We start from the raw sequence: 27,073 nt of genomic DNA on the forward strand, positions 1-27,073 counted from the left end.
CATGCGTGTATCTCCACACATACACACTCACTTGACCAAACATGACCTTATGCTCAAGTTTAAATAAATCCCATCTCTCACCAAACGGCATGATTGTTTTACCTCCCACAGATCATATGTAAACTGTATTTTGGGGAGCGGACTGGCTGGGTGATCTCATTGGTGCAGGGAACTTCCCGAGAGGAAGTGCTACCTGCTCGGAAACTGAGAGTCTTAAAGAATTTCCTGTATAAACTGTATAAAACCGCTCTTAAATAATCATTCTCACCACGGAGGAAGGACTTGGGTCTCAGCTCCTGACATGGCTAACCTAACCAGCTATTCTTTTTCCTTTCCTGGCCTTCAGCTGACTCTCTGGAAAGGGAGCAGCCAGGAGACAGGGCAGGGCTGTATTCCTAAAGGGAGAATAATCCTTGCAGGGGGGAATCTTTCCACTGTCCCCCATCATTCAGCCATCTCCTTGCTTGCTACTTTATCCCTATCCTTACTGGACCAGAGATCACGGGCCAGAAGGATTTAATCCTCTGAGCTTTACGATTCCTCCTCCGGGGCCCAGAATGCTCTTGAAGGGTAAGCGTCTCCCATGGTTCACTCTGTCTTTCCTTTATACCTTTCCCATTTTCTCGCCTTCCACTCAGCTCCCTCCCACCCATGTAGCATAGTGCTCGGCACCCAGTAAATGCTTAAGAAATGGGCATTGGTCCATTTGTTAATTCACAACCTCTTTCGATGCTTAGATGAAATGCTTAATTAAATTTAAATGCTTCAATAAAAGTGAAGGTTTATACAAAACAGGAGAGGTTAAGGTAGTTGGAGATTCAACTTTTCCGAGGTTTATACAGCCCTTCAAAGAACTGACCCTACTATTAAGGTTTCCTGTCCCCAGTGGTTGGTGGATGTCTTGGGTTCATGCTCCAGACCAGCAGGTTTAAATGAGAGGTCATAACAGGGGAAAAAAACACAGAGGATTTGCATTCAAAAGTGGTTCTGATATTTACCACCCGTGTGGCTTTGGGCAAGTTCCACTCCCTCCCTGAGCCTCAGTTTCCTCCTCGGTAAAATGAGGGGCTTGGATTAGAGAGCCTCTGGATCCCAGTCTATGAATCCCAGATCTAGGAGGGAACTTGTAATCCAGTTCTCGTATTTTTATAGAGAAGGAAACTGAGGCTCAGAGAGGGGAAGGAACTTGCCTGAGATCATATAGATCATAAGGACGGAAGCCAGCATTTGAACCCATATCCTTTGGCTTTAGAGCCAGGGCTTTTTTCAGTATGCAATAGCCAATCTCAAGGGTCATTTTCCTTGACATGGACCTACATATTCATTCCTCTCTTTTAAAAGAAATTAGAGGAAAAAATGATTGAAAGAATTGAATTTTAATGGCCCCATCCCTTGTCTTTCCTTACACTTGTATCAAGGAGCTTTGTGCAGCTGGTGCTGGATAGGAAACAACCCTGCTCTCTTAGCTTCCAGTGGGAAGGAGAAAACCCTGATTGAAGAGATCTTGAAGCAGGCTTAGACAGAAATCAAGTGACTTGCCAAGATTAAGTAAGCTCCAGTATGTCAAAAAAAAAAAAGACTAAAAACCCCCACGTCTTCTCATATTTAGATATATTCAATGTACTGGAGATATCACCTCGGAACGTCGACGCATCAGGGAGACAAAGAAGGCCTGTCATTGAAACTTGACTTTTGCGCACTCTCCGTTCTAAACAAAAGCTCACTCCAAATATCTCCCGAAATAAATGACAAGCCCACAGAGGTAAATGATGAATTAGAGTTAAGAGCAAGCTCCAAAGAGGTCAGGTAAAGAAGGAAAAAAATGTCCGCTACTGGGAACGGAAGAAAAATGAAAGTTGATGAGACAGAAAAACATTGGCCAGTTACCCCAGGGGGCAGGAATTATTTTTAAAGATTAGACGTGAAAGGAAGAGGGGTTCTTATAGCTGAGTGAATTGTGAAGGAAGATGAGGACCATATTCTTTTTCTTTACTTAAATAGTATTTTATTTTTTCAAATACATGCAAAGACAGTTTTTTTCAACGTTCACTTTTGCAAAATATCGTGTTCCAAATTTTTCTCCCTCTCTCCTCCTCTCCTTCCTCCCCTAGACAACACTGATATAGGTTAAACATATGCAGTCCTTCTAAACAAATTTCCATATTTGGAGGAGCAGATTCTAGAGCAAAATTCAGGTTGGGATGGTTAAAAATGAAGTTGGGAAAACACTCCCTTCCATCTACCAAAGAAACCCATTTCTTCCCCTTGTAAAAATGGATGCAGAACTGAGGAAATTCTTGAAAAGATGCTGTAAGTTAGACTTTGCCCATACAAGGCCTTGGGAAGGTCTCAAAATAAAGGAATGGAGGCTTCCCACCAGACATGAAGTTCCCCTAATAAGGGCCAATATGGCTATTTATTGCAAGGCAACTTTCATTTTTCAAAAGGAATGGGGAGAGAGAATACTGGCTGTGTATAGATCCCCAGAGTCCATCTATCACAAAGTCAAGCTGTTCTGAGACACCCAGAAATTCACAGGAGACAAAATTCATGAAAGGAGACAGTAATTAAACCTATGGCCTTAGACCTATAAACAAATGTACACGCTACAGCTCGCCAGCAAGATAAAATAGAGGCTATAATGAAACGAGGCATATTTGATCATCTGGGTAGCACTGATGTTTGGTGGGATGAAACCTATGACTTGAACAAGGCTCTGTGAGAATACAGCTTATTCAGAAGAAAGATAAAAAGGTGGAGGGGAGAGAGTAACATTCATTTAGGAGACCTATTCTTAGGAGGAAACCTGAGAGCCCAAGGTGAGGAGGAAGCATAGTAGAGGGTACTGGGATCAATAGAGAAGGAAGCAGGGACAATTTTGTCATTGGAGAATGGTATTAAACTCAAATAGAAATGGGGCCCCAAACCTTATACGTAAGGATCCCTGCGGGCTGCCCATTGATTTAGAAAACCACATATTAACATTATCGAGGTTCTGCTATATTTTTATTTATTTCGTTCTATATTTCCCAATAACATTTTAAACTCATTTCTACCATAGTGGAGAGTTTTGCTGATGCGTACGGAGGCTGTGTATTTGACATTTCCTGGGCTGGAAAACAATACTGTTAAATGCATTCAGAATGTTTGGCAAGACCCAAGATGTGTTTAATGTCCTGATATATTCAATTATCCAGATTCCATCTCGGTAGGACATTGGCAGTAGAATGAGCTGTTCTATCCTGTTTAATGTTTTTAAACAATGACTTGGAAAAAGGGGTGCTGGTATGCTTGTGCAATTTGCAAATGATGAACTCAGAGTTCAAAGCTGTCTCCAACGGTCTTAATATTTATGAAAGACATAAGAGATCACCAGGATGATGATGGCCTCAAATCAAGGTAAAGGGACTACCTGAAGGAACTAGGGATGGAAAAGATTGGGGTGGGGTACTTGAAGGGCTATCCCCTGGAAGAATCATTAGATGTGGTCTGTTGGATGCAGAGACTAGACTGGGAGGAATGGATGAAAATTACAAAGAGGGAAAACTGGGCTGGATTTCAGGGAAAAGTTCCTCACAATTAGGGAAAGTCAGAAATGGAATGGATTGCTTTTCTTGAGTCTCCAAGCAAAGGCTGGATAATCACTTGTTGGGTAGGTTGCAAAAAACAGTCTTTTTCAGGTTTGGGTTGGACTGAAAGTCCACTGAGGTCCTCTCCAATTCTGAAATTGTGCACTTCTGTGAAAGCCGAGAAATGAGATATTTTAAAGAACAAAACCAAACTGAAGATAATTAATAGCTTTGGCAAATGAGCCGGATGCAAAATGCCTTTACAAAAACGATCAGCATTTTTCGACGATATTAACTCAAACCAAGAAGCAATAACACTAAGAGAAATTCCTTTCAAAAATAACTGCAAAATGCATAACATATTTGGGAGGTGACCCATCCATTCATAGGAAAAAAGACTTAAATACAAATACAAAATATTCTTTACACAAATAAAAGAAAACTAATCATTCGAGGAATAGTAATTACTCATAGTTAGATGGTATCAATATAAATATGATAATATTACCGAATTCATTTATGGATTTAGTGTAATACCAGTCCAATTACTGCAGGATACTTTATAAAATGAGGCAAAACAATCATTCACTTGGAAGAATGCAAAATCTAGGATCTCAAGGGAAATGAGAACAATTTGAACGAAGGGGGCATAGTGTTACCAAAACAAAAACTATATTTTAAAACTGAAGCTATTAAAATTTGAGACCGATTGAAAAACAGAAAAGTAGACCACTCCGGACAAGAAAGAAAGAAAGGGATTAAAAATAGCAATCAGTGTCTGATAAATCCAAGAACATAACTGGAAAAAGCAGTCGGGTAGCAATTGAATTTAGATTGGTGGGGCAGCTAGATGGCACAGTGGATAGAGCACTGGTTCTGCAGTCAGGAGGACCTGAGTTCAAATGCTATATTTAGATTGGCGTCATACACCGAATATCACAGTAGGCTTCCAATGGATTCGTGAGCTGAATATACAAGACCCCAACATTTAAAAAAAAAAAGAAAAGTAAATGAGACTGATTACCTTTTTACAACCACATTGAAGGGGAAAGATTCTTAACTAAACAAGGCTTTAAAGTTCCTTAAAGAGAAATCAAGTTATTTTGATTGCATAAAATTTAAAAACCTTTGCATGAATAAAATCCGTGAAAGTAGAATTAGGAAAGAAATTGTAGAGTGAGAAGATATTTGCATAAACCATCTCCAATGGCAAGTCTGATAGTTGAAATAGACAGGGAATTGAAACAAATAGAGAGCCATTTCCCACCAGGTAAGTGGTTAAAGGATAGGAACAGTTTTCATATCCTCTCCCGACTCTTTTCCCATCAATTAAAATGGACTGTGGGAACTTCCCTAATGGCCCCTGTCTGCTTTTCTTCACACTTGCAGTCTAATTTGTGGTCCTACTTGTCTCTGTCCAGTTCGACCTGACAAAGGGAGTGTAAAAAGATCCCTGTGGGAAATGACAATGTCTAGGAATGTTAACATATCATACCAGTAAGTCAAATCACCTGCAGCAAATGAAAATGTTTGGCAGTCCAAGTTAACTAAATCCTGAGTAAGCACACGCAAACATCCTCTTCGCCCTCCCTCCGCCTCATGTAGATTGATTCACAAATCAAATGCACATGATTTTTTATATTGCTATGGGATTGTGAAAAACAGAGCCCTGGCATAAATACTTTAAGATCGAACAGTGACTTCATTTACAAAATTCCCTCACTGATTTAAAAATCTAGGTTTACAGGGTGGCCAACAAATATAATCACTTCAACAGAGTATGATTGCAAATCAAATCCAGAACTCAGGTTTTCTTTTTCGCTTAAGCATTTGGTTTCAAAACCAAATGGGGTTTCTAAAGCAATTAAGGAATCTACAGCTGGCCTAAATTGATTATCACATAGGAGAATGCTCTAACAGTCAGGGAAGAGAACATGAGCTGTCCATTAATTCTTTTCTTTAAATGGGGATCAACCCTGAAAGCCTCCAATAACAACCAGAAGGTCCCCCACCACTTTTCCACCAATCAAAAGGGATTGTGGGAAACTCCCAGGTGAGAAGACCACACCTGTTGGCACAAAGAACAGTAATAATTGATGTTTATCTAGAGCTTTATTACATCTGCAAAGCTCTTTACCTACATTATCTCATTTAAGCCTCCCAGGGCAGCGAGTTGGTGAGGTTAGCACGAACTCAGTTTGCCGTTTTTTACAGAACAGAAAACCTAGGCTCAGCAAGGTCACGTCATCGAGGAGCATCACAGATGGAAGTGGAATGAGGGTTTTCCTCACCTGAGATTCAGAATTCTACCCACCAAGTGGCACAAACTTTTGTAAATTCTGAATCAGGAGGAAAAACTCTATTAATGTAACCATATTCAAATACTCTTAAAGGCTCTGATAGCATCTCCCCCGGGTATTCCCTCCCTGCCCTATCAGTTCCTACCAGTCTTGATTATGATATCCCATAAGGTTTCTGCCTGGGATGGGGGCAATAACATACTTGAAGACTACCTTGAAGAAGAACAGGAGTAAAAGTTGTTAAGAAGGAATCGCATGATAGAAAGAGAAGATGGGTTAGTCATGTAAATGGCTGGAGGGGGGAGGTAGGTGGACGGCCCAGGTCCCTAGTGTTCTCATTAATTCAACCGCAGAAATGCTTAAAGTGGATGGGAAGACTGAACGAAGTATTATATGGCAATACTGTGGAAAATACCTGTGGGATTTTAAAATGTGCTAGCTTGGCTCCAACAAAGGTACCATTCACTTTGGAAAAATCATGCATTCATTTATTCATTGATTTGTTTATTTTTAATGTTTTATTGATACTTTGGGTTTTTTTCTTAAACATCATCGCTTCCCAATACTCCCTCCCCACCCCTATAACCCACCTTTGTAACAAAGAAGTACATTTAAGGAAAACAATATGGCACAGTGACCATGTTTGACAATATATGCCTTTTCCCTCACCCATAAGCCCCAAACTCATTGCCAAGAAAAGGGACACCTATCACTGGTTTGTGGAGTTAAGATTGGTCATTGCTTTGAGTTGAGTTCAAATGCTTTTTACTCTTGTTCTTCTTTAGGTTGTATCTGTTCTTGACCCTCCCGACTTTGTTCTGTAACAATCTGAACACAGCTGACCCAGTTGCTGTGAATCCATCATCAGCATTGTTTCTTGCAGAACAATCCCATTACATCTGTACACCATAATTTATTCAGCTATTCCCCAATCAGTGAGTGTTCTTTTTTTTTCATTACAAAAAAGGGCTTCTATGAATGTCTTTGCATACATGGGACCTCTCTGTCATTGATGTTGTTGGGGCACTGCTGGACTAAAGGGGATGAGCCCCTGAGTTATTAGCAGAATTCCAAAGTTTGCTCTGGACCAGCTGGACCTAGGCATGCCATAAAGGTAGAATGATGGAGCGGAATGATGGGCTGACTACAGAATTGGGACCTGGTCTTAAATTTCAGCTTGCACACTCAGCTAGTTGAATGGCCATTGGGTGGAGTCTCTGAACCTCAGCATCCTTTTCTATAAACCAGAGACCTTAATCCTTATATAACGTACTACCCAGGGCCGCCATGATAAGGCACTTCATTACATAGTCAACACATGTGGAATCAGGGGACTTGAGTGACATCTCTCTGAGGTTTAGGTTGCTCTTCTGGAAATGAGGGATCTTGGATAAGATGACCTCCTTCCAGTTCCATATCTGGGAGTGACCTTAATATAAAGTCACTTCCTCAAGGGAACTTAATGCTTACAAAAAACAAAAAAACAAAAAAACCAAAGAGAATGGGTTTCTAAGGTCTCTTCTAGTGCTGGATCTATGATCCCTAGGACTGGGGGACTAAGAAAAGGAAAGCGATTTATTCTCAGTGCTTTGTCATCTAGACCTATGGAATCTCTGTCATGGCGGGCATTTCGGGCTATGTAGGAAGATAGGGTAGTGTGGCAGGCAGGGATGGGGATAGTTTTGGGTTCACAGTATCTCTCACTTCACACCATCTTGGTAGCCATCGATCCTGCCCACGTGTAAGGCTAATCCTGGCTCGTACCGTGCTGACAGTCTTGGCAGGTCAAGAAAAAGATTTGTGGTATAAAATTCAGGCCACTAAAATACCAAACCCCAGTTGAGAGCTGATTCTCAAAGTCACCTCAGCTCTCCAGTGAAATACTCAACTACTGGAGAATTCCCTTAACCATTAGCTTGGCATCTGGCCCTACTCATATTTTATGCACATATCCGCTCTCTGGCATACCTATATCCATGCCCATCTGTTTAGGTGGCTGCCCGCCCACTCACAAGGTGGTATGCCAGTTTCAACTGAGGAAAGGTACCCAAATGGCAGCTAGGGAGAAGCTGAGGAAGTCAGCTTGCAGCAGGGAGAAAACAGGAGATGCTCGAAGGATCAGAAGCTCAAAAATATAGCCCTACGAGGGACCACAGAGGCCATCTGGTCCAACCCCCTCATTTTACAGAGGAGGAAACTGAGGCTCAGGAGCACAAGTGACTTGTCCAAGGTCACACATAGGATCATAGTGGAAAAAGTGAAAGGAACTTCAGAGACTACCTATTTCAATTGTTTCCATTTTACAGAGGAGGAAACTGAGGCTTGAGCATGTACAGTGGACCTCTTGTCCATCTAGCTACATCTATTACTTTAAAAGAGGAAATGAAGGATCACGGCGGTGCAGTCACTTGCTGAAGGACACAGGAACATTTTCAGGCTGACAATGACAAAGAAATTATGTTCTCAATTAGGAAAAGCACATCATGTATTACTGTTCCCTTCCCTGAACTTTTTCCTACATGCGATATCTCCTCTCTCGCCCCCTCAGCATCCCAATGTCTACTGCTGCAAATAGTTTTAAAGGACAAATGGACTTAGAAACCATGGTGTGTGTGTGTGTGTGTGTGTGTGTGTGTGTGTGTGTGTGTGTGTAAATAACAAAGGTTAGCTAAAGGAAATGGGAATATTTAGCCTATAAAAGGGAAGGTATGGGATAAATAGGGAAGGTATATTAGCTATTGTCAAGAATTCTCATACAGAAGGAGGATGGGACTTGTTCTGAATTGTTGAGAAAGACAGAATCAGGAGCAGTGAAGATTTGGGCTTAGACACAGGAAGATCTCTTAATAGGCAAGTCATTTAAAAACCTGTTTGCCTCAGTTTCCTCAATTGTAAAATGGGGATAATAATTATACCTACATCTACATTTACATGTGAGGATCAAATAAGATAATATTTATGAAATGCTTAGCATACTCCCTAGCATACAGCAAATGCAACCTAAATGCTATTATCACCGGGAGGTAGTGAGTTCCCCATCCTTGAAAATATTCAAGTAGAGGCTAAATGTTTAGAATGTTAAGAGAGCAGATTCATACCTCAGGTGGAGCTTAAACTACAGCAGTTGCCCAAAGCTCCTTCCAGTCAGGAGATTTTATAAACATAGATGAGTCACTCCTTTCCCATTCTGGGATGTAAATTCCTTGAGGGCAAGGACTATGGCTTGCCTAGTGCTTGATCCACTGTAGACATCCAATAAAATGCCTGTTAATAAGAGCCACTGGAATTAAAGAGCCAAGTCTTCTATTTATTGCGTAACCTTCAGCACATCGTTTCCTATAGGGAAAACAGGTTTTAAGCTTGAAGGGGCAATAAAGACATCACTCTCATTATTAGCCTTCCTAGCTTAAGGATGGAGATTCCATATAGATTGAATGCTTATAATAATAATTTACATGTTTTCTGATTCTTCTTCAAGTTTTGACTAACACTCAGCCCACTGCAACCCTGTGGTGTAGATAGCACAAATCTTCTCTCCATTTTACAGATGAAGAAACTGAGGCTCAGAAAAGATAAACAATCCTCTTATGGTCTCTTGGCTGGCATTAGAGCCTGGTACCTGAACCCAGGTCTACGGCTTCTGGGGCCATTGCTGTTTCCCCTCTCGTATATCTTCCCCCTCAATTTACATTTATCTTCTGACAAGATTATTGTGTTTTTATTGTCACTGGGTGTCTACGTAGCCAAAGCAACCACAGCTGCACAGGCCGCCTTTTGGCCATCTATTGTCAATTGCACTTCCTCTTAATTCCTCATTCCTAATATTTCCTTCAACCTTTCCTTTCCTATCATCAGAGGAAGGCTCCTTGCTTTCCCAGACTCTGTGGATAACTTCCTTCCTTCATTTCTATTGTTACCCTGAAAATATTTATTTATAGCCTGAAGCCGGGTCCCCAGTAGGCTCAAAGACCCTTTCCGAGTTATTTCTTTCTGCCTTGCTTGTTTCTTTCTGCCTTAAAGTCTTTCCTCAGGGCACTCTTTATTTCCTTGCTTTGTCCTTTCTAGTTCAGAACTTCTGCAGCCCAGTCACACTTTTCCCCACGGGGGGACCAGTCCTTCACGCAGCATCCCAGATGCTACCTCTTCAGGATCAGGACGACTAAATCCATGATCACCCGGCTTAATGGTTGTAACTAACTCTTACTTTTCCATGAAAACAAGGGCAATGGATGGCAAAATCTACAAATAGCCAATTCTAGAGGGTCCAAACTAGCAATTTCATGGGTGGAATGAATTCCCACCATGGAGAATCCTTTTTTCTTCCAATGCAGATTAGGATCTGTCCTGCAATTTATATAGTCTGGGAGATTTACCTGGGATGGAGAAGTGAAGTGATGTTCCCAGGATCACACAGGTAAGCTTAACTAAGAGTTGCCATTGTTCTTTACGAACCCTTTCGAACAAGCATCACCTGACAGGAAGTGATCAGCTTCCTCAGAGATTTGTCTCTTTTCCCTGCCCTTTTGCAGATGGGATCAGGTAGGTCAAGAGAAGGGAAATAAGGTTTCTGGGCATTCCTCAACCACTGATCAGCTGTGAGGTACCTCGAGCTTTTCTTTTTGTCTAATATCGACTAAATGATGGCCAAATTAAATTCAACAGAACCGGACAAAATGATATCGAATATTTTAGTAGCAACCATATGCATACAAATATGTGGCAGTGATTATGTCTACCATAGTTAAATATGTGCTCCTTCAAGGCAACGTCTTCAAAGAATCTTGTATCTCTAGATCCTAGCAGTGTTTTATACATAGCAGGAGCCTAATAGATGCATGTTAAGGTGTTTGTGTTTAAAGGTGGTGATTCAAGGCAATTCCATTACACTTGGGGTGGAAGACGTCATCCGTGTCCAGAGAGAGAACTATGGAGACTGAACATGGATTGAAACATAGGATTTTTACCTTTTTTGTTTATTTATTTTTTTCTTTTATTGTGGTTTTCCCCCTTTTGATCTGATTTTTCTTTTTTTCTTTTCTTTCTTTCTTTCTTTCTTTCTTTTTTCTTTTTTTTTTTTTGGTGAAAATACTATGCTTTAATCCACATTCAATCTCCATAGTTCTTTCTCTGGATGCAAATGGCGATCTGATTTTTCTTGCAAAACATGACAAATACGGAAATATGTTTAAAAGGACTGCACATGTTTAACCTCTATCAGATTGCTTGCTGTCTTGAGGAGGGAGGTAAGAGAGAGGGAAAAAAATTTAGAATTCAAAGTCTTACAAAAATAAATGTTAAAAACTACCTTATACACGTTGTTGGAAAAAGAAGAAATTCTAGGTCTTGTTTCTATCCTTACGTATGCATATTTAGATCTTCCTGATAATCATAATAGTAATCACCATGCATTTAGATACGGTCCTTTCTTTACCTCCATGAATAATATATATTACCATATAGTACATTATATTAATATTATATGTTATTAATTATGATACTTTTATAATATATAATTTTATTATATATGATATTAATTATCATAGTATTAATATTAACTTTATATTATTTTATATTGATATTAATTATTATGTTAATTATATATTAATATAAATTATGAAATACAATATATTATATTATAATATATTTTATATATACTATGTGTATATATAAAATATAACACTCCACTTAGAGAGGTAGGTAGTCCACAGGTAGGAGAAAATGGAGCATCTTTTCTTAATGTCATCTCATTAAGTTGTGTGGTACAGTGGAAGGTTTTCTGGCTTTTGATTCAGAGGGTGTGTTTGAATCCTGACTTGGGACCTTACTATCAATGGAGTCATCACAGGGCAGTGTAGCGTAGTTGATAGAGCATGAGACGTGGTGTCAGAGACTTGGGTTCCAAGTTTGCTTGTGATATTCTCTACTCTCTGGGTTTGAATGACCTCTTCTGGAAAATCCAAATGATTTGTAAAGTTATTCCTTCTCGCTCTAGATCTGGAATCCTTCCCCCTTTAAATACTGTGGTAATAGGATCTTAGATCTAGAGCCTTCAGTAGTCATAAGATCCTATGACCCCGCTTTGTCCCTCATTTACAGAGATAGAAAGTGATTTCCTCCAGGTCCACAGGTAATAAACATCAGAAATGGGATGTGGACTTATGCCCTTTAACTTCAAGATCGCTGCTCTTCTCTTCCACCCCCACGGACTTGTCTGATTGGGTCAATAGGTCTGTCTGTGGGTTTTCTTTTATGCATGGTTTCTCCCCACCCACGCTATTCTGTGTGTGTGGGGGGGTGTCCAGTTTTGAAGACTTAATTAGAGGATATTCCTTTCCAGGAGAAGTTAATGGGCACAGCGAGATCTTCATATACAGATTCTCTCAAAGATCTAAAGACATTGTAGCTTATCATGTCCATGGGGGAACTTGTAGTACCAGCCTCCTACATCTGTCAACTGGCTGCTGTGCCACTGAAGAAAAAGAAGTAAAAGGGTTCTTACCAGGCCGGCCATTTCTTATGTGATACAGAGTAAAACCTCATAATTTGGACTCTATACATGTGGGGAAAGTTTACTAAGCAAATAAATAGAAGAAACAAAATTTCGAGGAGGAAGGTTTAGTGTCTACAATGTTTAAAAAAACAAAGTATTCCTAAGTACTTCAGGAGCAACCATTTACAGAAGATGTAATGCTAATTGCCAATCATTCTTATCCATTTGTTGAGGTTCATATGTGAAAATGGTCCTATATTCTCCAATTTGCCATTATCTAAGTATGGAATAATTACAATGGAGTTTATACATTTCCAAATACCTCTATAGAGGTAACAAACAATTAAATTATTTTAAAACTTTCATTAAGTTACGAAGCAAGCAATAAAGCTGCTTATTAACTTAATTGCATTTGAACTCTCTTTTGCAATTCAACAGAAGTGTTTTTTAATTAACTTAATTATTTATTGGTCATGAAATCAAAATTTTTGCTTCATTTGGGTCGATTCAGTCAGATAATTCGAAAACTGGCTATTCTGTACTTCAAATGGCAGTCATCAGATACTGTAGGTGTCTGTTTCCACATCTTTTCACTTTTGGACCCCAAACTGAACGATAGACTATGTACCTTATTCCGCTCTACATAGTAGATGCTCAATAACTATTTGTTGCTTGACTGAATGAAATCATAATGACCTCTTTCACACAAAATTTCATTATACCATCTGTACTTGAAAGCACCAAAATAACATTCCTTCATTTATATTTATATATTTAGCCTAATATATTTTATTTATATTCATATTCATATTTTTATATTTATATTTAGCCTAATAAACCATTTGAAGTTTAGTGTCATATAGTATGAGATGCTGGTCTAAACTGATTTTTTGACAAATTGCTTTCTAATTTTCCAGCACTTCGTATTGAATAGGGAACAGGCAGTTTATGGCTTAAAGTGGATTGAGTTGAAGTATTGTTGATTCTTGAAAATCTAGTCTACTCCTAGACTTCTGCTTTTTAATCAGTACCAAATGGGTTTGATGCTTTATAATATACTTTGAGGCTTCCCTTATTCCTCCTTTTAACATTATTTCCCTTAAGTTTTGACCTTTGATTTCCCCAAATGAATTATTATTTTTTAGCTCTATAAAGATAGTTTGATATAGCATTAAATCAGTGATTTAAGTAGTACGATCTCTATTATATTGTTATTGTCCAGTCATAAGCAATCAATATTTGAATTTTGTCACCGTTTGTACTCCCGGTGCATATCCATCTTGATTGGAATGAATAATTTTGGTCATGTTCCTGCTGATTTCTGTTTTTTGTTAGTGTTTTATTTTAAAAAGTTTACATCACTTACAGTAGTGGTTTATATATAGTCCATGAGACCAGTAAGACGGATTACCTATTTCTCCAGTCTCTCAAACTTCTTCAAAATAGGAATTATACAAAGCAGATAAAGCAATTTAAGCCATCTCAACAGTTAGAACCCTAACAAGGTAACAATTCAGTGAACTAATAGCAAAAAAAGCTAATCCTTGACTTCTAATAGGCTCACTCAACACCACCCACCCCGCTCTAGCAGCAGGTTTGCAGGAGGAGACCCATAGGCTTGCAACAGAATTCAGTTTTACCCCTCCCTCCTGCCAGTGCTGAGGAAAACCAAAAAGCAGAAGCTTGCTCAGGCCGGGACAGAAGTGTAGCAACACTTCTGTGTTGCAACAGAGCTCAACCAGAGAGCTAAGGCGGAAAGGGAATAGGGGAAGGGCATGTATGGCTATGTGGGACTCCGCTAAGTGTGAGGGTAAGACTCAACATCCAGCTGGGCCCAGTTCTATAGCTCCCAGAAGTCACTTAGGGAAGTCTGGTGAAAGTTGAATTGCTCAGCATGTGAGGAAGCCGAGATGACTTTGGGATCCTGCTCCTAGGGAAACTTTATAAGAAAAGGAAGGAGTAGGAAGTGAGCCACAGGGGAACAAGGAGAAAAAAGAAAGAGAAAAAAGGAGAAAAAAATCAAAGCTATCAGGGTAAAGAAAACTCCTAAAAATTGGGCAGGAGCAGGTAAAGCAACAGGGAGTATATAAATAACAAAAGAGAATATGATGTCCCGATCAGCTAAAAGAGTCCAGACATCCATGTTGAAACAAAGAAAAATTTATTAATGCCTGATGTGGCAGACATCTTCAGTGAATTTCTGAGAGTATGGAATCACAGCAGGAGGTTCATAAGTGGTTTAAAAGCAGAATTTATGAATTACCCAGGAGAAATAACTGGCAGAAGAGAAAAATTTGAACGCACAGTGGCAAGTCTAACCACAGAAACATAAGAGAGAATAACTTATTGAGAATGCAAATAACACAGCAGTGAAGGGCAATCTGGAAGAAGAGAAACAACCTTATTCTGCAAACTGCAAGACACATAATCATATCTTGTAGCATGGAGCATGATTTTTTTAAATTATCTTTTATACTTTAACATGTTTAACATGTATGAGACTGCCTTCCATCTGGGGGGGGGAGGGAGTGGAGGGAAGGAAGGGAAAAGTTGGAACAGAAGTGAGTGCAAGGGACAATGCTGAAAAATTACCCGTGCATATGTTCTGTCAATAAAAAGCTATAATAAAAAATATATCTTTTGGGAGGCAAATGGGTTACTTGCCCAGGGTCACACAGCTAATAAGTAGCAAGTAACTGAGGTTAGATTTCGGGTCCTCCCGACTCCAGGGCTGTCGCTTTATCCACTGGGACACCTAATTGCCCCCTGAGTTTTTTTCTCTGGGAATTTGTAAATTCTTTCGACTAGCATTTTGTTTTCTGTGTTCCGAAGTTCTGGGAAGTTTCCTTGAATGATTTCTTGCATTATGATGTTGAGGTTTTTTGACTCGTATTCTTCTGGGAGTTCTATAATTCTTAAATCATCTCTATGCATCCTGTTTTCAGAATAACATTTTGTTTATATGGAGACCATGTTTTTTTCTAATGTTATTGTTTCTTTTTTTCCAGACTGTCCTTCTGTTCTCTGAAACAGAACTGAAACTTCATAGAATATACCTCCCAACACCCCCCCTACAGGTGAATCAATTTATTTTTCATGAGACTAAATTATAAAATGGGAGGCTGCACAAAAGGCTAGGGATGGGGGAGAAAGAAGAAAGAGGAGAAAATGTAATGTAGTTTGATTAAGTCAAAGGAAGAGAAATCATTTCTGTAGTCTCTCGGGAAGAAGGGAGACCACAGGAGAAAAAGAAGGCAAAAGAAGGGACCGAGAGGGGCAAATCTTGTTTCACTGGTGGGAGAGGGGGGTACCACTGATGAATGGGGGAAGAGAGATATTCTACAGGTATAATTTGCAGGGATTTAGTATTTAGAGATCCCACTTATCCTTCCTCAGAAGAAGAGAAATAAGAACTCTGGGGGCAACTGACAAATAAGAGTGAGAAGCCATGGACTAAGAGAGGAAACTTCATGGCAAATGGGGAAAAAATGACGGTGGAGATGGCAAAAGTTAATAATGAACTGCACAATCAGGATCATAAGAAAATTCCTGCCATGAGGCAATAATATCCTCTCACCTGCAAGAACTGGTATTTTTAAAAGTGAGATACAATAGAGAAAGGTGGACAGGAGGGAAGATGTATAATATTATTATATAGAAATTAAGAAGATAACTCAAAATAGGTACCATACCTTTAATTTCCTGACAAATAAATACAGAGGCTAAGTGCAGAAAATGAAATTTAAAAACTTAAATAAAGGTATAGGAGAGAAGAAGGTGAATTTAACTTGACCACTGAGAAGGAAAAAAAAAAGATGGGAATTAGTTACAAGGAAGAAATAAAAAGGAACAAATAAGCAAAACTCCAAAACTAAGAAAGGGGGTAACAAAAGGGAGAGGGGTTATGGGACTTGAGGGTGAGGGGAAGAGAGCTGATGGCAATAAGGTTACATTAAAGTACATTAAGCTAAAATAACTGACCAGATAATGTACCATATTTACAGTGGGATGGGTAGTACAGTGGATAAAATACAAGGCCTGAAGTGAGAAATATGAGTCTTCCTGAATTTAAGACACTTACTAGCTATATAACCCTGGGCAAGTCATTTTACCCTACTTGCCTCTGTTTCTTTATGAGTTGGAGAAGGAATTGGCAAAGCATTCCAGCATCTTTTTAATAATGTCCCAAAGAGCTGGAAACTGAAAAATGACTGAACAACAAAATGAAAAAAAAAAGCCTAATTAGGGGGAAAAACAACATTTAGAGATAAATGGAACAAAATATAAGCCTATCATAACTTTAAATAGGAATGAATAAAAGAATTCCACAAAATGAAGAGGAACAAACTAGATAAGAAAACAAAATTCTACAATCTGTTGCTTGTAAGAAATACACCTAAAAAACAAAGACGTAAACCGAATGAAAATGAAGGGCTGGAAAAATTGTTATGATGCATTAGGCCAATCTGAAAAATCTGGAGTTGTAATAATGCTATCAAGACAAAGATGTTGGTCTTTATTTTCTTTCTCTGCTTTATTCCTTTCTGGGTTAGGTATCTCTTTCATATCATTTTGGAAAATTTCTTTCTCAGATTTAAAGAATATTTTGTGCAGCATTAAGTATTAATCGCTCTTCAGCAGTTTGATAAAATTTACCAATAAATCTATTTCCAGTTGGATTCGGTTTTCCTTTTCTTCCTTTGGCAGGCCATTTATGACTTGTTCAATTTCCTTTTCTTCAATTTTTTTCTGGATTAAAATTCTAAGCTCTTGTTTTGTTAAATATCTGTATCTATAGGTAGGATAGATGTAGATAAATTTAGATCGATCAATTGATCGATCTATGTAATCATTAATTTTTATTAAATCCTTAGTTTTGCTAACAAAAACATACTACATTCTTAAAATTCTTTTGATTTCTTCTCTGTTGTAAATTCATGCTCATCATAGAGGCAAATAGGTTGAATAGTGCTAGGCTTGAAGTAAAGATGATCTGAATTTAAATACTGTCTCAGGCAGCTTGTTTGTAAAACGAGGGAACTGGACTTAAAAGTCTCTAAGGTCTTATCCAGCTCTAAATTTATAATCCAGTAATTTTGTTTTATTTTGGTAATTTGTTCTTTTTTCTTTCTTTTTTTTGAACAGAGTAGCTAAAGGTTCATTGATTTTGTTAGTCTTTTCAAATTGATTCTTTTTTATATGGTATCTTCATTTTATCTAGTTCTCAGATTTTCAAGATATCTTCTTTAGTTTTTATTGATTCTCTAGTGTTTTAAAATTCCATGTTTAGTTTATTAATTCTTTTTTGAACTTTTGTATGCTTTTAAAGATAATTTTCCTCTGAGGACTGCTTTAGCAGCATTTCTTAACTTGTAGAAAGTTGTCCCTTTTTTATTTTCTTTTTCACAGTTATTAACTCTGTAATATGTTCTTTGACTCATTCATTATTCAATGCCCTTTTAGGTCTGTACCTTTTGTTTGTGTTCCCTGGAATTATTCCATAATTCTGACATTATACATTTATTGTATTTCTGTACCTTCATATATGGTCGATTTTTGGTAACAATAACAAAACATGCATATTTTTAATCTTCCCAATCAGATGACATTATGTCTTTCAAATGTAACTTCCCCCATCCCCTTTCAATTCTATATTCTCCTTTTAAATTTTCTTTTTGTTTAATTTATCCAATTTTGAGAGAGGAATATTAGAGTATTATATAATGATTGTGGTTCTATGTCTTTTTGTAATTCATTTCACTGTTATATATTGAACTGCTATGCCATTTGGCCATATATATATTTAATAATTGCTTCATTTATGGTATATTCAAGCAGAATATAGGTTTTTTTCTGTTTATCTTTCTTGAATTTGTGAATCTTTTGGAAATCACTTGATGGAAAGTAAATTTTGTTCCAGTCTCATTTTCACTCTGTGAATCTTTATTTTTAGATGCTTTTCTTTATATGTGGCAAGTTATTGGAATTTGTTTTCTTATTCATTATCACTCTCATTTTACTGAAGTAGTTAATATATTAACTTGCAAGGTTATGATTGTTATAGGTTTGTGTTCTCCATTTATTTTGTTTGTATTGATTTTGACCCCTTTCCTCAACACTCTTCTCTGAGGTAAATTTTGCTTTTTTCTATTAATCTATTCCCCAAAGCTTTCTCCTCTCTCCTTGCACAGCATGGAGCTGGGGGAGAGGATAAAGTTTTAACTCAGAAAGTGAGTTGGGTCAAGAAGGCTCAGCTGGACAGGGCTGGCTTGACCTGTTTCTCTGTAACTGGAAGCCCCATTTGCCCCTTTGGGGAATTGGGTGGGAGGGATAGTTAGACTGTGGAGTGGAGATGTGCTCTTTATGGGAAAAATTCATTTGATACTCTTTATTTTCGCCTATCGTCATGCCTTCTGGAATCAATTAAAAATCAGTACCTAGGTACCACTGTGTTTGCATATGGCCACGTTGTCTCCCCTGATAGAATGCAAGCCACTGGAGAGCATGGCCGTCTCACTGTTGTGTTTGAATTCCCAGAACTTACCATAGTGTCTGCCCCATAGGAGGTACTTAATGCTTATTGAGAGATTGGAAGAAATCCTAAAGCCTGCTTCTAAGAGACTACAAGGGCATCTCCTGGCCACCCGAGAAGGGTACCGACCTGGTGTTAAAACTAACTTTTGTTGATTCTCCTTTGTCAAGCCTTGAACCCTAGCTTTCCTTAGTGGTAGGGAGGAGAACAAAAGGGAAAGGGAACAGTGTGTTGGACAACTTCTTCAACAGGGAGAATACCGGGGTCAACAGGGAAACCAATCAATAAATAAGTGTTTTTAAGTGCCAGCCACTGTATCAGTACACAGCAACAAAAAGGAAGCAGTTCCTGCCCTCGGGTTTATGCTGTGTACAGATATGTGCATACAGACTATATGCAAAAGAAATCTGAGGCAGTTTTGCAAGGAAGGTCCTAAAAGAGGAAGAGATTAGAAACCTTCATATGGAAAGTGATTTTCCTGCTGAGTTTTAAAGAAAACTAGGGAATCTGAGAGATACGTAAGGGAATAATTATACCTATATAAACCTTGGGTTGCTCATCTGTAAAATAGACTAGATTTATGATCCTATGAGTGACCATGGACAAGTCACTCCATCTTGCCCCGGGACTCAGTTTCCTCTTCTGCAAAATGAGGGGATTGGACTAGTTGCCTTCTGATATCCCGTCCAGCACTGATCCTATGAGGCAGTGCAAAGACTCTGAGATGAAGTTGACATAAGAGGCCTAAATGGCACAAACCAATTGTTTCACAGTCTGTTGCACCTAGTTGATGGGGAACGAGTGATTCTCAGGTCCTTATTTGGGCATATGTGCTAGGTAGCACTGCCGCTCTCACCTGCTGTTAGCATTTATGGTCCTCTGAGGGGCCCAGATATCAAGGGAAGCAGGAGCGTGTCATCTCAGCCCCCCTTGGAATGGCGCCCATCCATTCGTCCGGGCAGGCTGGCTAGCAGGGCCAACAAACTTCTCATGCCATAGCATGCAGGCCCACCCTGCAGCTGCCTCGAAGCTCTGAACCCGAGGCAGGGATGGCAACCATGGCACACATCACCCACTAGAGGTCACTCTTGTAATCTTAGAACATCATGTCCGGAGTAGCCCACCAGTGTGAATAAAAGCAGTCGCTTTACCCCTGTGAAGCCCAGAAGTGTGCTCCTCCAATGGTCAGATTAATTAGATGGACAATCAGAGCTGACTGCTGGAGAGGGCTGAAAGGAAAACAAGTAAGATGAGACTGGAGGCCTCCTCTCCCCTGCCAAGAAGCAGGCAAAAGCCGTCTTCGTCACCGTCATAAAGATTAGAAACGAAGGGGAGCACTTGCAGGTTTAGCCTCAGTCTTAGTTCTGGTCCCTAAGAAGAAGAGCTACTATTTATAAGTAAATACAAAGTAAGTCAAGGCCACTGGATAGCTGGGAAGTGGAGAGGAATCAGGAAAGGCCTCCTAGGGAAGCAGTGTTTCGTCTGGTCTGAACGTCACAGAATTCTGCAGTGATACGTTCTGCTCGAAACATTGGTCCTTCCTTTACAGATAAAGGAATTGGTACTCAGAGAAGGAAAGTAAGTAACTCTCAGAGCATCCAGAGCTGGAAGGGTGATCAGATCAAAAGAACAGAGGGGACCTCAGAGGCCCTTTAGTCTAACCCTCATTTGACAGAGGAGGAAACTGAGGCTCAAGGAAGGGATTTGTCTAAGTTTCCAGAGTCGGTAAGTGGCGAAGCTGGGATTGAAATCAAGGATATTAGACACTGAATCCGGTACCCTTTTCACTGGTAGACCCTGAATTAGACACTGAATCAGGTATCCTTTTCACTGGTAGTGCAGCATCAGTACAGGGCCTAACATCTGGAAGACTTGAGTTCAAGAAGCTATCTGTGTGCCCCTGGACAAGTCACTTTAAACTCTCTCAGCTTGTTTCCTCTTCTGTGAAATGGGAATAATAATAGTACTTATGAGAGCCTATTTGGAAAGAGCTTAGTGCAGGGACTGGCGCATAGAAAGCATTATATAAATGCTTCTTCCCTTCCCCTCCCCTACCAGTTGTCCAGGATTACAGGGCTAGGAATTGCAAGAAGTGGGATTACAGTCTAGGTTTCTTCTGACTCCAAACCCAATATTCTTTTTAAATATAGAGATTTGGGGGCTTCACATCACGGCGGCTTTAAAACTCTAAGTCATTTTCTGTCCTCATCCCAGGTCTTCCGGATCCAGCCCCGACCCCGCCTCAGTGCCCTGTCTAGAAGGCCATTTCCTCTGTCAGGAGTCTCGCCCCCCTCCCCCCCGCCACCTCCTCTCCATCTTCCGAGGGCCATACTGCTTCTTCAGAAGTGTGGTCCCCCAGCTACCTGCTGCAGACAATTAGGATTGCCGAAGCTGGGAGACATGCATGTCTGCCTTTCCCATATTCGGCCAGTGATTCAAAGCTTCACGGCGATGATCAGTTTGACACGGGTCTCACTTAGCAGACTCATATAACTCCAACGTCCTCCAGCAGCTGAGGGCTTTCAAAGCAGGATTTGAGGGATCTGGAGCAGTAACCAAGTAAAGAAATAGGATTCTCTTTCCCAGCATGTGAAGAGCTTGGGAGCTCTCACCTGCGGAAACTCATTTATTAAACAGATGTCGGTATCTAAGTGAGTGGGTTTAGCATCATCCTGACAAGTGCCTCTGGGGCACGTAGGCAGAGGAGGTGGCTGGCTGTGTGGTCGGATTTGAGGAATGCCAGGAAAGCTTCCCGGGGCCCCCGAGTTTCTCCCCCCCAACACCTCCTCCCCCCGCCCCATCGTCTTCTAGAGTAACTGAAAATCTGCCATCGGATCTCGGCGGCAGGGGCGACATCTATGAAGGTTCATGGCACACAAACTAGGCCAGTTTTATCCTAAAAAGCGATCCCGACTGACCTCAGTGCTTGGTTGGTCTGGGGGATTAAGGCTTGAACCACTAACCTCACTTCCTGGCTGCCTAAGCCATAAAAAGCCAGCTCATAAGGAGTGGGGGGAGGGATGGGGGGAGGGATGGTGTTCTTCAAGCTTGACTAATGCTGCTGACCAGTGTGCGGAGGCAGGGGGGAGCAGTGGCCAATCTCATCACAGCCTTGCTGGATACGATTTATAGACTATTGTTACATAATTTTTTTTGGTTAAATGTTAGGTGATCTACCGGCATATCATTGCACTGTTGTTGCTATTTGGTCACGTTCAGCTCTTTGTGTTCCCAAATGGGGATTTCTGGGTGAAGATATTAAGAGTTGCTACTTCCTTCCCCAGCTCATTTTACATCTAAGGAAACCAACATGGTGAAGTGACTTGCCCAGGGGCACACAGCTAAGAAGTATCTGTGGTCAGATTTGAACTCATCAAGCTGAGTTCTGACTTCAGATCCGGTACTCTAGCCACTGTGCCACCCAATCGCCCCATTTCATTACTCAGTCACTGGATGGGTTTTCATCTGGCCGGCCTGAAACGATTTCCAGTTTCTAGGAGGGCTGCTGGGGGTAGAGGGATGAACCAAAAGGAGTGGAGCAGATGGGTCCAAGAGTATTCACAGCACCAGCACAGTGTTAGCTTGGGTTGTGGAGAGACCAGGGCCCCTACTGCCATGGGGAGATCTCTGGGGAGGAAATGGCTTTTACTAACATGTATGGACCACTTTTTAGCTATATATGGGCTTAGAGAGTTGCCTGTGGGACACTGAGAAGTTACGTAAGCCATCGGTCAACAAGTATGAATTAAGGAACTACTCTGCAAGTACAAAGACTTGTCCTGGGTTACACATCCAGTATGTGGCCAAGTCAGAAATGAATTCTGGGTCTTTTGGACTCCAAGGTCAGTTCTGTGTATGAAGAGAAAATTGCTGAGAGAGGGAGAAGGGGAAAAAGGAGAGGGAGAGGGAGAGGGAGAGGCCCATAAATCTCAGGCTTTCCTATGGTTGGAATATTCCTAATTCATCCAGATACCATGCAACATTGAAGGAGTCTACTGTGAAGAATACTGGATTCTAGCTCACGCAAACTGAAATATTTATCTGATAATTACAAGAAAGGACACAAAGCCACAGACCTTTTGAGTACCATGAAAGATGCTGGATTATTTAGACCTGATATACGACAGAAAACTTGTGAAGAGGGCCACAAAGGAGAATTTCTTCCAAGGTCAAATAGTTGGATTTGAATTAAAAATGTTTATTGAATACCTAGTAAAGCAATATCCCCATGAGTTATATATGAGTTGGCCAGTGGAAGTGAAGTACAGATTAAAGCAGGGTCATTAAGACCAAAGAATGGATTAAATCTGGCTCTGTAGGGCGGAAAGGAATAATAATTTTGCACAGGGTTGGGGTCAAGCAGCAAACCAGAAGTGAGAACAGGAAAAAAGACAAGAATCCAAAAGGATGGGGCCAGGATGACTGGGTTCTCAAATAGAAGCTGACATGAAGCTGACAATAGTCACCACAAGGGCAAAATAGGGGGATAAGACCTAAAAGTAGAACTAAGGACCAGACAGGAGGCCAGAAGTGCTGTGGTCCGATTAGCCAAGGAGCAGCCTATGCAGGATGGTTTAGATGGGGAGAATAAAGGAAAAGGGGCCAATTAGGAGGCTTTCATAATTGATGATGTAAGAGGTGATAAAGGTTTGCCCAAGGATAGAGGCTGGAGGAACAAAGATGGATGAATAGGGGAGGTAGCATGCAGATGTGTAAAATGATGGATGTACTAGCACAGAGCAGTGAAAGGTCTTATCCATGGTCACACTGTGAGTATGAATCAGCTACACTTTTTACATATGAGGACGGGTTCTCTCTCTACTAAACCAGCTCGGCTTAGTTTCATAGAAGTGTAGCCATCAAAGGCAAAGTGTGTCCTTGATCATTTCACAGCAAAGGGACAGTTGTAGGAGGGGTCATGGCTTGGATTTTTGGGAGTTAGCTCCCCTCTATCTGTACTTTCTCCCTACTGTTTATTCTGGGTGGGGTTGGCATATGTCCTTGTCTGCATCCTGTATTAGTGATAGAGGGATCAAGGACCCTTCCCTTAATCTTGTCCCACCCTACCTGCCCACATCTCAGAAATTGGTCCAACAACAAGCATTCATTCATTCAGGACCTGCCCTATTAGGCATTAGGTAATAGGGAGCCATAGAGGTTTATTAATTGGGGGTGACATGATCAGATGTGTAATTTAGAAAGATCACTTTGGCAGTTGATTGGAGGATGGACCAGAATTGAAAAACACCCAACAAAACCAACTAGCAGACTATGGCGATAGTCCAGGCAGGAAGTGATGAAAGTCTGAATCAGGGTGGCACCTCTGGGAGGAGAGAGATTATGAAAGTAGAAATGACAAGGCTTGGCGACTGTTTATATTGACCTGATCATCACCCTAGCTATCATCCTATATCTGGGGACGAATGAGGAGGCAAGGATGGTGCTGACTTTGCAAGCCTAGAATACTAAGAAGATGGTTATGTCCTCCATAATAATAGGGACGGTCAGAAGAAGGAAGTGATTTGGACATGAGTTTGAGATGTCTACAGGATATGTAATGGGAGACTAAAATGAGGATTGGATATATAAATAGGGGAATCATCAGCATAGAAATGGTCCCTGGGAACCGATGAGATCACAAAGGGAGATGGTTTAGAGCAGGACTTCTTAGACTTTTTCCATTCAAGACCCTTTTTTTGTGAGAAATTTCAAGAAAAATTTCAGAGAAATTTTTATTTGACCCCGAGTATACAGGTATACAAAATAAGTATACAAATCAAGCATATACTGAGAACAAATCATAATTTCATGATCCCCACATTAACTTACATGATTCCATATAGGGTCATGACCTACAGTTTAAGAAGCTTTGGTATAAAAGAAGAAAAGGGCATAGGGTAAATAAACCCTTGGATGGACATGACCTTGGTGAAGATCTAGTAAAGGAAACTGGCAAGACAGGTAGAAGAAGAACAGGGAGGGGAGACAGGAGGGAATATTCAGGAGAAGAAGGTGAAGGACAGTGTCAGAAGCTACAGAGTAATTAAGATGGATGAGAAGTAAGAAAAGACCATGATTTTGGCAATTAAGGGATCACTAGTAACTTTGGAGAGAATAATCTCAGTTGAATGTTGAGGTGGGAATCCAGGGTGAGAAGAGGGGTTGAGCTATTGAATACAGATGGCTTTCTCAAGGGCCTTTAGCAACAAAGGGGAGGAGAGATATAGGATGATAGCTGGGGCGATGATCAGCTCAAGTAAGGGTTTTAGAAAGATGGGGCTCTAAGATATGGGTGGGGAAGCAGCTAGTACAAAGAGAGGAAGCAGGAATGATATAAAACAAGAATGGAATATGCACGTGGAGGGGGTTGTCTTGGGAAGAGAAGGGCCACCTCTTTGTGAAACGAGAGAAGGAGAGAAGGGGAAAGAGATCTGAATGAGGATCAGAAGAGGAGTATGAATTTCTTCAATCATTTTTGTTCATCAACTCCTTCCCCACTGTCTATACACATACCCAGGTCTCACTTGATCTGACCATCCCACCTAGCTATCCTACCGTTTCTCTTCTCTCATTCATAGCCAAACCTTTAGAAAGGAAGGCTTAGCTTACATACTGACTTTCAGTGGCTTCCTATTGGCTATAGAGTGAAGTAAAAAATCCTCAGTCTGTTATCAAAAACTTTCCATAAAAGGGCTCCCACCTGTCTTTATTTCATACTATTCTTCCTAAATCACTCTCTGTGATGACCACGTATTTAAAATCAGCCGGAGTCAGGAATTCAGGTTAAGGGAAAATCTTCGATCTTTATTCTCTGTGGAGGTGAAGAAGGATGGGAGGTGAAGGGGGATGGCGATAGCAATGTGAGCAGCTGCGACAAGAAGCCAGCCAGCAGTCTCTCCCCACCTCTCTTCCTGCCCCTCTGCCTACACCCACCAAAATTGTCATTTCCTATACAACACATCAGGACTTGCACAGAGAATGGGCGGGGGCCATTCTTTCTGCAAGCATATATATAGAGTATGGTCCAATTACTATTTAGCCTCACGTGCTTGGGACCTCAGTGCATCAACTCAAGCCTCAGTCCATTACAACTCTCTATTCCAGTCTATTCTTTGAATGTGCCATTTTGACTTTCCCCTTCTTGGTGAGAGTTGGGGATTTCTCCCTTTTCACCTCTGCCCCATAGAGTCCTTAGATCCTTCCAGTTAATAGCTCAGATGCTACCTCTGACAAAAGGCTTTTTCCTTGTTCTCCTGGCTGTCGGTTAATTAGTCCTTCCTGGGAGAGTTAGTCCTCTCCCCTCTGAAACTGGTTTTAAAAAACTTGTCTGTATAGTATAACATAAGCTCCTTGAGGGCAGGGATTCTCCATTTTTGTCTGTGTTTTTGTCACTGCCAACATAATATCCTGAATACGACTGAAGCTTAACACATGCCCACTGAATCAGGCTGAAGAAACTGAGTTTATTCCCTCAAAGCAGGCTAGATTTTGAAGCAGGGCTACATAATATCACGTTCTAAATAAGTTGCTGTGATGGTTCACCAGGCGTCAGACCAAAGTTGGCAGTCTAAGCTCTTTATGTAAAATCAAAGTTTGAATATTTAGGAGAAATCTTTTGATACCTTTAGGAACAACATTAATTACCATATTTCTCTTTGCAATTGTCAAGGTACTATGTCAGGAGATATATATACGGTTGCTAAGGAAACCAGCTTCATGATATAATAGCTCTTAAGACATGAAGGTAACCTCTCTCAACTTTGGGTGTTTGTTGCTTCCCTGGGCTCACTGATGATTAACCAACCAGAGAGAAAGACAATTCTCATTACAAGAAGAAGAAGCCCTAGGAAGAAAATCTTTTTTTTTCAATCCTACATGGAGCTTGACCTTGAATGTCTATTTATTTTTCAATTTAGGGTCAGGTTGATATTATTTGCTTCTAATATGGTCATTAATAGGGAGCTGTGGAAGGGGGTTCTAGGAGATGTCCGTTGGGTGACCCCCTTTTGGAATTAAATTTGATCTTATTAAGTGCTCTAGGAATTTTGCCAAATTGTCCCTCATCCTGAAAGTATGCAGCTAGACCCAATAATGACCACAGCTGTATCCAGGTGGTCAGGCTTGGCTTGGGGACAAGTAACAGAAAACCTATTTAAAAAAAGAACTCCCCCAAATCTTGTAG

The sequence above is a fragment of the Sarcophilus harrisii genome, chromosome X (assembly GCF_902635505.1).
Source record: "Sarcophilus harrisii chromosome X, mSarHar1.11, whole genome shotgun sequence".
Lineage (NCBI taxonomy): Eukaryota > Metazoa > Chordata > Mammalia > Dasyuromorphia > Dasyuridae > Sarcophilus > Sarcophilus harrisii.